At 32.3% G+C, this 8,015-nt stretch overlaps 1 protein-coding gene across 4 annotated transcripts in view; it reads left to right on the forward strand.

Moving 5' to 3' along the window:
- Positions 1–8,015, forward strand: part of lrp1bb (low density lipoprotein receptor-related protein 1Bb) — a 631,192-nt gene that overhangs the window by 157,133 nt on the left and 466,044 nt on the right. The gene's annotated exons all lie outside the window — the stretch shown is intronic.

Here is an 8,015-nt window from a genome sequence, read left to right on the forward strand (position 1 = left end):
TAAATTCGGGTGAAATAACCCAACATTTTTATTACAGTGAAAATTTAATGTTTTAAAATTGGTCATTACTCTGATTATGGTTCCATTTAACCAACATTCATTTTATAACTGATTAAACCTGGTTATGAAATGAGTCCCACAGACCCTAACCTTTAAAATGTAAAACCATTTACAACATAGACGAGTCTCCAGAGTATTTGTAACATTTGTATTGATGTTTTACTTACGAGAATATTACACGACTTGCTCTGGCCGTCGAATCAGTTGCGAATCACTGGGCTTTCATAGGGGCCCTTGCAATTAGGAGTCGTAATTGCTAAATTAACATGTATTATTAATATTTCAGCCGAGGTTTGATTAATGGACTGCAGTTTAAATATATGCCCTTCCATCACTGAACTCAGTAATTAGTTGCCTAGAAGAAGAAGCATGAGGGAACGATGTGGAGTTTAAAATGAGTGAACATCAGTGATATTTCTAAGAAAGGAAAAGTGACCAAACCCAACCACGCCACAGTTGAGAGACTAATTTTACAGTGTTTCTAGGAAATTGCCTTTTGAAGTTTGGTAAATTGATTAATGTGGTCTTTATCTTCAGGCACAGGAAAGAAATGTGTGGCCTATAGGGATGTATGGAAGAGGGTTTTTTTGTGATTAGAAATCTGAAATTGGACCAATAATATGAGATATAGGTGAAGCAGTGGCGCAGTAGGTAGTGCTGTTGCCTCACAGCAAGAAGGTTGCTGGGTCACTGATTTGATCCTCGGCTCAGTTGGCGTTTTTGGATGGAGTTTGCATGTTCTCCCTGTGTTCGCGTGGGTTTCCTCCGGGTGCTCTGGTTTCCACCACAGTCCAAAGACAAAGCTAAATTGTCCGTAGTGTATGAGTGTGTGTAAATGAGTGTTTGTGGATGTTTCTTAGAGATGGGTTGCAGCTGGAAGGGCATCCGCTGCGTAAAAACGTGCTGGATAAGTTGGCGGTTCATTCCGCTGTGGCGACCCCGGGTAAATAGAGGGACTAAGCCGACAAGAAATGAATAAATATGGGATATAATCAATATTTACATGTGTCAGTTGTGATTTTCTAGGTAAATGACTGTAATTTGACAAAAAAAAAAAAAAAAAAACAGTTTCTAATGGTTTTTTGAAATGCATCTTGTTTTTGATTGAATCTTAGAAGTTTTGGATAAAAATTATAATAAAAATGTATCCCTATACTGTTTCTGTAATATTTCCGACAGATATGGTTCAGAAAATGTGTTTGAGTGCTCTTCTGAATGTCATATATTAAAGACAAAGGCCTCTGTTTTTAGAGCCCTTGAAAGCTACTGTAGCGTTTTATGCTTGTTAATTTGGTGCTTTTGTTGAGATATGCAAATTAAAGCAAGGTGAAATTGAATGGCATCATCCTTGCGTCCAAAAAGGCATTTAATAGACAAGGTAGGAATTTAGTATTAGATCACAGTTCTTTTACTGCCCTCACAGTAACCCATGTGGTAAAATTTTAGAGCAGTTCTCAATTAAATGCTGTTGAAAACACCACATGGACCTCACAGAAAGTGTCTTGTAATGGGTTTATGAGAGCAAAACTAACACATTTTTTGTAGTTTATTTATTTTTCTTCTATCATTGGTGGCTGGAGTGGCATCACTTTCTCCTCTAAATGAACCAAAACAAGCAAACACTCAAATAACTACAGTCACTCTGCACACAAGTGTACAATTAGGTATTAAGTTTTTGTTATTGGTCTAGAATTGGATGTTTATCTGAAATCCATCTTGGCATTTGAAATAGATCTTGTATTTTTCAGTGTTTTAAGTTATGTTTTATTTAATTTTATATAGAGTTCACTTGAAAAATGGAAACCCAAAAATAATTAAATATACTGTAAATATATATATATATATATATATATATATATATATATATATATATATATATATATATATATATATATATATATATATATATATATATATAAATCCCTAGTTCATCTCTCAAAACTAAATTTCTGTGTCAATGATCGTGTCAATACCATCAGAATCCAGATCAGATCAGTCATTGTTTATGGATAAGACAGTCAAATTACTTAGTCATGTTGTCGGTATGACAGTATACTCTGAAGGGATGCTCTGGTGTAAACTATAGCTATGGTTTTCATTAAAAATATATCATAATTTTTTGGCTTCACCTGAGTGTATGTGAACATTTTATTGCAAGAGACTGGACAGGATTCACATTTATGCTTGTACGGTTAGTACTGTAATTTGCGTACAGACAATGTCATTATGATACAAAAAGAAAAATACAGTCTGACCGCATTTGACCAATTCAGGACAGATTTAGGAAAAAAAAAATCTAAATGAAATGTATAGAAAAATGAATCATGACAAAATATTTTGACAACCTGTTCAAGCATTTTGCATATAAATACTTGTATTGAAATGTTGTGGGGTGTGAGACTATTCAGACAGAGATCATGATAATACATTTTGCAACTTGTCCAACGATACGAGATACTGTTTTTTTGATGTGCACAAGTGCCACAATAATCTGGGGATTGACGAGGTAGTTTTGAGAACTTTCTCAAATGACTGAGAAAAACTGTAACAGGTTAAGAATTAAAGGCTTTTGGATTCATTCAGATATACCTTTCCTCTGAACTTACTGTTATTCAAAGAATAATGGAAGTAAATATCAAAACAAATTAATCCTCATGTTTCTAGAGGAAACAATCGATTTCTGAAAGGATAGTATGAAACTGAAGACTGGAGTATACCTGCTTAAAATATAGTAAAGTAGAGTAGAATTATGAGTAGTAGAATTATGAGTATGAGTAGAAATAACTTTTAGTAAATTTTGAGTTAACCACACTCATTTCATTTGATAGTTGGTCGCGCACATAAATTCAAACAACATTAATCAGTGGTGATGGCAAAAAGAAAAGCAAAATCTATAAATTGTCCTTTCTTCATTCGTAGACTTTCCTTTTGTATTTTTTATTTTTATTTATTTATTTATTTTTGTTCTTAAGTTGCACATGGACTTTAATAACGGTTTTGTTTAAACCAATATTATATATAGTATTATTAACAATTATTAACTTGTATATACAGTTGAAGTCTGAATTATTAGCCACCCTGTTTATTTTTTCCCCAATCTCTGTTTAACAGAGTTTTTCTACACATTTCTAAACATAAAAGTTTTAACCCTTTGATGCACAAGCTATAAAATTGTTAGACCTTAGATGGGTCACTTTAGAAACATGTTGTGCATCAAAGGATTAATACCTCATCTCAAATAACTGATTTATTTTGTCTTTGCCATAATGACAGTAAATAATATTTGACTAGATATTTTTCAAGACATTTCTATACAACTTAGTTACATTTAAAGGCTTCACAAGGTGGATTATGGTAACTAGGCAGGTTAGGGTAATTAGGCAAGTTATTGTATAACGATGGTTTGTTCTGTAGACTATCAAAAAAAGCTTAAAGCTTATAGCTCAAAGGGGCTATTAAAAAAAATTAACGGCTTTTATTCTATTCGAAATAAAACAAATAAGCTTTTCTTGAGTAGAAAAAAATATTATTAGACATACTGTGAAAATGTTCCTGTTCTGTTAAATATCATTTGGGAAATATAAAAATAAATAAATAAATAAATCAATAAATCAAAGGGGGTCTAATAATTCTGACTTAAAAAAAAGGTTCCTGACCCCTGATTTAGGGTTTTCTTCTGCTGTTTGTCATGGGTCATTCTTGACCATAAATTAACCAGATGTTTAAGAATACTTTCTAAGAATATATGAGAAACTTAAAAAACATAAAAATCCTTATAGGCCTTAAGAAGAAGTGGAAAAAAGAGAAATAAATTTCCTGCTCATTACTATCTCAGAAAGAACTTGACAGCCTGTTATTACCCCTTTTTCCTCATAGAGAAAAGAGCATTTGGTTTATTGGACAAACTGCTGTGAGTTATCTATGAGCCCTACATATGTCTCTATACAGTGAGCTACATTGACAGTCTTTAGAAATTCACTTACTGTCTGGTCCATTTCTTTATGGCTTCAGCATGACATACGCACGGCACGCAGCGGAGCTCATGAATGACTGCCCTCACTACATAAAGCATCCGTTGCGATTTGAGCTTGTTTGTTGTGTGCAGTGTAATTAGCTGAGGGCATGAAGGGCACAGGCAAACGGAGGGACATCACTTGATTACGCCCATTAATCATGTCTCAGCGAGACGACCAGAGGAGGATTTGGGGAGCTGAAATGGACTGTGTCATTTTCTTAATGCTCCATTTCAGCTTCAGCTCTCGTCTTCAAAACTCTGCTTTACCCCAAAAAACTCCTTGCTTATGTACTAGCGATTTGTCTGCTGAGTCACATCTATCACAGAAGTGGCTTTTTACCCAATGCTTGTCAGATCAATTCTACGGCCAACTTTTTCAGCGCCCCATGTCCTTAAAGTATGTGTCTGCAATTTTGGTGTATAATAATGGGACGTTTTAGTGGACGAAAATAATGCACAGCTTCTATTATGGGGAAAAAGGGCATAAACCCGCATCCCTCAAACCGGCCCCTGAGAGAACGCCGAAAGCCATTTGGCACCATGAGGTGTGTTTCTCCTCTGAAGGAGTTTCAGGGCTCACTTCTTCCTTTATTCTGCATTCGCAGTGGATGTGAGAGGAATACTTGACCCGCATACCTAAGCTAAAGACGTGTGATGAGTTTTTTTTTTCTTTTTCTTTTAGCCACGGTGTCAGGCTTATAGCCAGGGATGGTTTGGGTAGTTCGAAAGGCCCACACCCCACAGACAAAGGTCCAAAATTTGTCCCATACATGAGCTCATTTGTCCTATTTTGACTGTTAAGCCATCATAAATCATAAACCAAGTAGAATCTAGTGTGAAGTCATCTTTCACTACTCACCTACTGTATTGCTATTCAATTCATCTTTATTCCTATGGTGCTTTTAAATGATTATGTCAAAGAAGCTTCACATAGAAGATTATAGTAAATTGAAACAGTGTCAGTCCAGTTTTCTGAGTTTGTTCTAAGTTGTTAAATAGAGAAAATATTTTACAGGGAACGTTAATTCTAAATCTTGGACCTTATTCTTAAAATAAATAAATCGCCAATAAAAAAGTGTGAAGCACCAAAATTGGACCATATTTAAGTTAATTTACTAATTTGGCTATTGTTGCTATCTATACATTTTAAAAAGTTATTATTTACAAGAGAGGCTAAAAAAATTATCAAGCTCTTCATTATTATTATTATTATTATTATTATTATTATTATTATTATTATTGTTATTGTTATGTTTTAGTTGTTTAATATTTAAATGGCTAAACTCTGACTGAGGAAAGTTGAATGTGCTGCTTAGTTTGTTATTCACCCAATAAATGACACATTTACTATTAATTTAATTTAAAATTTAAAACTTTATTAGATTTTATTTCTCAATGATATATGTAAGAAATTAGTATTTTAAAATGAGATTTTTTTTCTTCATATTTCATTATTCTAAATCTTTAGGAAATATCTTTAGTCCATCAAAAAGTGTGGTTATGATGATCATCCAACAAGCTAATCTAGCTAAAGAAAATGCCTAAAATGTCACTAAATGCAGTACTTAAACTTCATAGTTAAATAGAAATTGAAGTGAGTAACTGCAAAAAGGTTCACTTTTGAATAAAAAAAGAACCACCCCTTTCACTAGCTGGCTATGGGGGTATACAGTTGAAGTCAAAATTATTGGTCCTGTTGTGCAATTTTAGCCATTTTAAATGCTGTTTATGTTTGAAGATTGTTTTATACATATGCGTTTTAAAAAACTAATTTCTGTTTACTAATTTGTTCTGTTTTTGCCATGGTGACAGTGCATGATATTTTACTAGTTAATTTGCAGGATCCTTCCTAATATTTAGCTACAATTTAAAGACTTAACTAGGTAATTATTTTAACTAATGTTAAGGTTAATTAAACAAGTTATTGGACAACAGTGTTTTTTGTTTCAATTCCATTAAATTCAGGTTTATTTTTATAGCACTTTTACAATGTACACTGTAAAATACAACGACATAATTTTATGGTTTATTTCCGGCAGTTGGGAAATAAAAACCGAAAAAAAAAGTCTAAACATTTATCGTAAAATAACGAAAATTAAATTACTGAAAGTTCTTTAAATTAAAATTTCTGGTAGATTTCTGTAATTCAACCTCTTTACAGTAAATTTATGTAATTTAACGACCGTTATTTTACTTTTTTTTTTTTAATACACCATGAAATTACAGATTTACGGTGTAGATAAAGCAGTTTAACATTGAAGTTCTAGTAAATTGAAAAGGTTGGTCCAGTTTTCCGAGTTTAAGTTCAGTTTAGTTCAGTTCAGTGTGGTTTAATTTCACTGCTGAAAGTCCAAACACAAAAGAGCAAATCCATTGATGCGCAGCTCCACAAGTTCCACCAAGCAAGTCAGTGGTGACAGTAGCAAGGAAAGCAATTCAAAAATTTTTTGAAGAAAGCTGTAGTCATTGGCATCTATAGTATGAAAAACAAGTACTATTGAAGTCAATGGTTACAGCTTTTTACAAAATTTTTCTAAATATGCAATTTTGTGTTCAACAGAAGAAAGAAACTCTTATCGATTTCAGTTGGTGAGTAAATGATGACAGATCTTTATTTTTTTGTAGTAAATTAATCCTTTTAAGGGGACTAATCATATTGACCTTAAACTGTGCTTTTATTACAGCCAAACTAAAATGATTTAGACTTTTCCCAGAAGATAAAAAAATTTTAGTAAAATTATAGGAAAGACCAAAAACATATACTTGCTCTGTTAAACATTACTTTGGAAATGTATATTAAAATTAAATACATATTGCACAGGAGGGCTAATAATTTCGACTTTAACTGTATGTGTGTTTATGCTATTTTTTTCAGGCATTGCTTATCTCTGTACAGCAATTTGGCCAAGGGTTGTTGTTTTTAATAGTGCTTTATAAATAAACATGACTGTGACTGTAGGAAACACTAATCAGTTCTTGTATGAGCAACACATTGGATTAGAATCAACATTTATGTTCTTCTAAATAAATTATAAAAAAAAAAATGTGATGGAGGTAGGGTCATATGATGTTTTGGAATGTGCGAAATGTGGATGGAATCCCAGAATCCTGTCATAATAATTGGATTAGCTGTATATCATGTAATTTCACAGAATTTGGCAATTTTTATTGGAAAAATTAAAAGCAGAACTAGTGTCTATAAATATAAAAATGAAAAAAAAAACACCTTATTTAAATATGCAACCTGATTATTCATCAGTAATTAATGATGTGGTTTTGTTTATTCCACACACACACAGACATAAAACTGCTACAACTGTATACTTATTTATTTATTTATTTATTTATTTATTTGTTTGTTTGTTTATTTTTAAGTTAAATTCAATTATATTGCATCCTATTTTATTTGTAAAAGTATAACTACACAATTTTTCCTCACAGTTTTAATTTAATTGGAACAAAATAAAATGTGTATTACTACTGGAATGAAAAAGAAAATATCTGGGAAAAACAAGTGAAACATATTTAGAAGCGTTCTGTTTTATTCTGTTCTGTTCTGCAAGCATCCATATTCATTATTTAGGTCAGGTCACTGCTGAGATAAAAAATGTAGATTACCAAAAAAATCTTTGAGAGCGGTAACATTAAAAAAAAATATATATTAATGAACATTTGTCACGATCACCAGCGATCCTATCTATGCAGATTGCTGGAGAGCTACACATCTGCCATCACATGAACTACAACTACAAGTATGCGTTGTGCCAATCGACTGCTGAGAAAATGCAGCACTTTTTAGTAAATTATTTCCATTGTGAGAACTTTTTTTTTTTTTTTTTTTTGGCGTTGAAAATGCAGCACAGTTTTATAATGTGTATGCGTTGTGAGGATCTTTTCTTAATTTGCTGGTGTTTGTTGTAATCGCATGTGTTTCCTTAAA

Source organism: Danio rerio, chromosome 9, assembly GCF_052040795.2.
Source record: "Danio rerio strain M-AB ecotype USA chromosome 9, GRCz13ab, whole genome shotgun sequence".
Taxonomy (NCBI): Eukaryota; Metazoa; Chordata; class Actinopteri; order Cypriniformes; family Danionidae; genus Danio; species Danio rerio.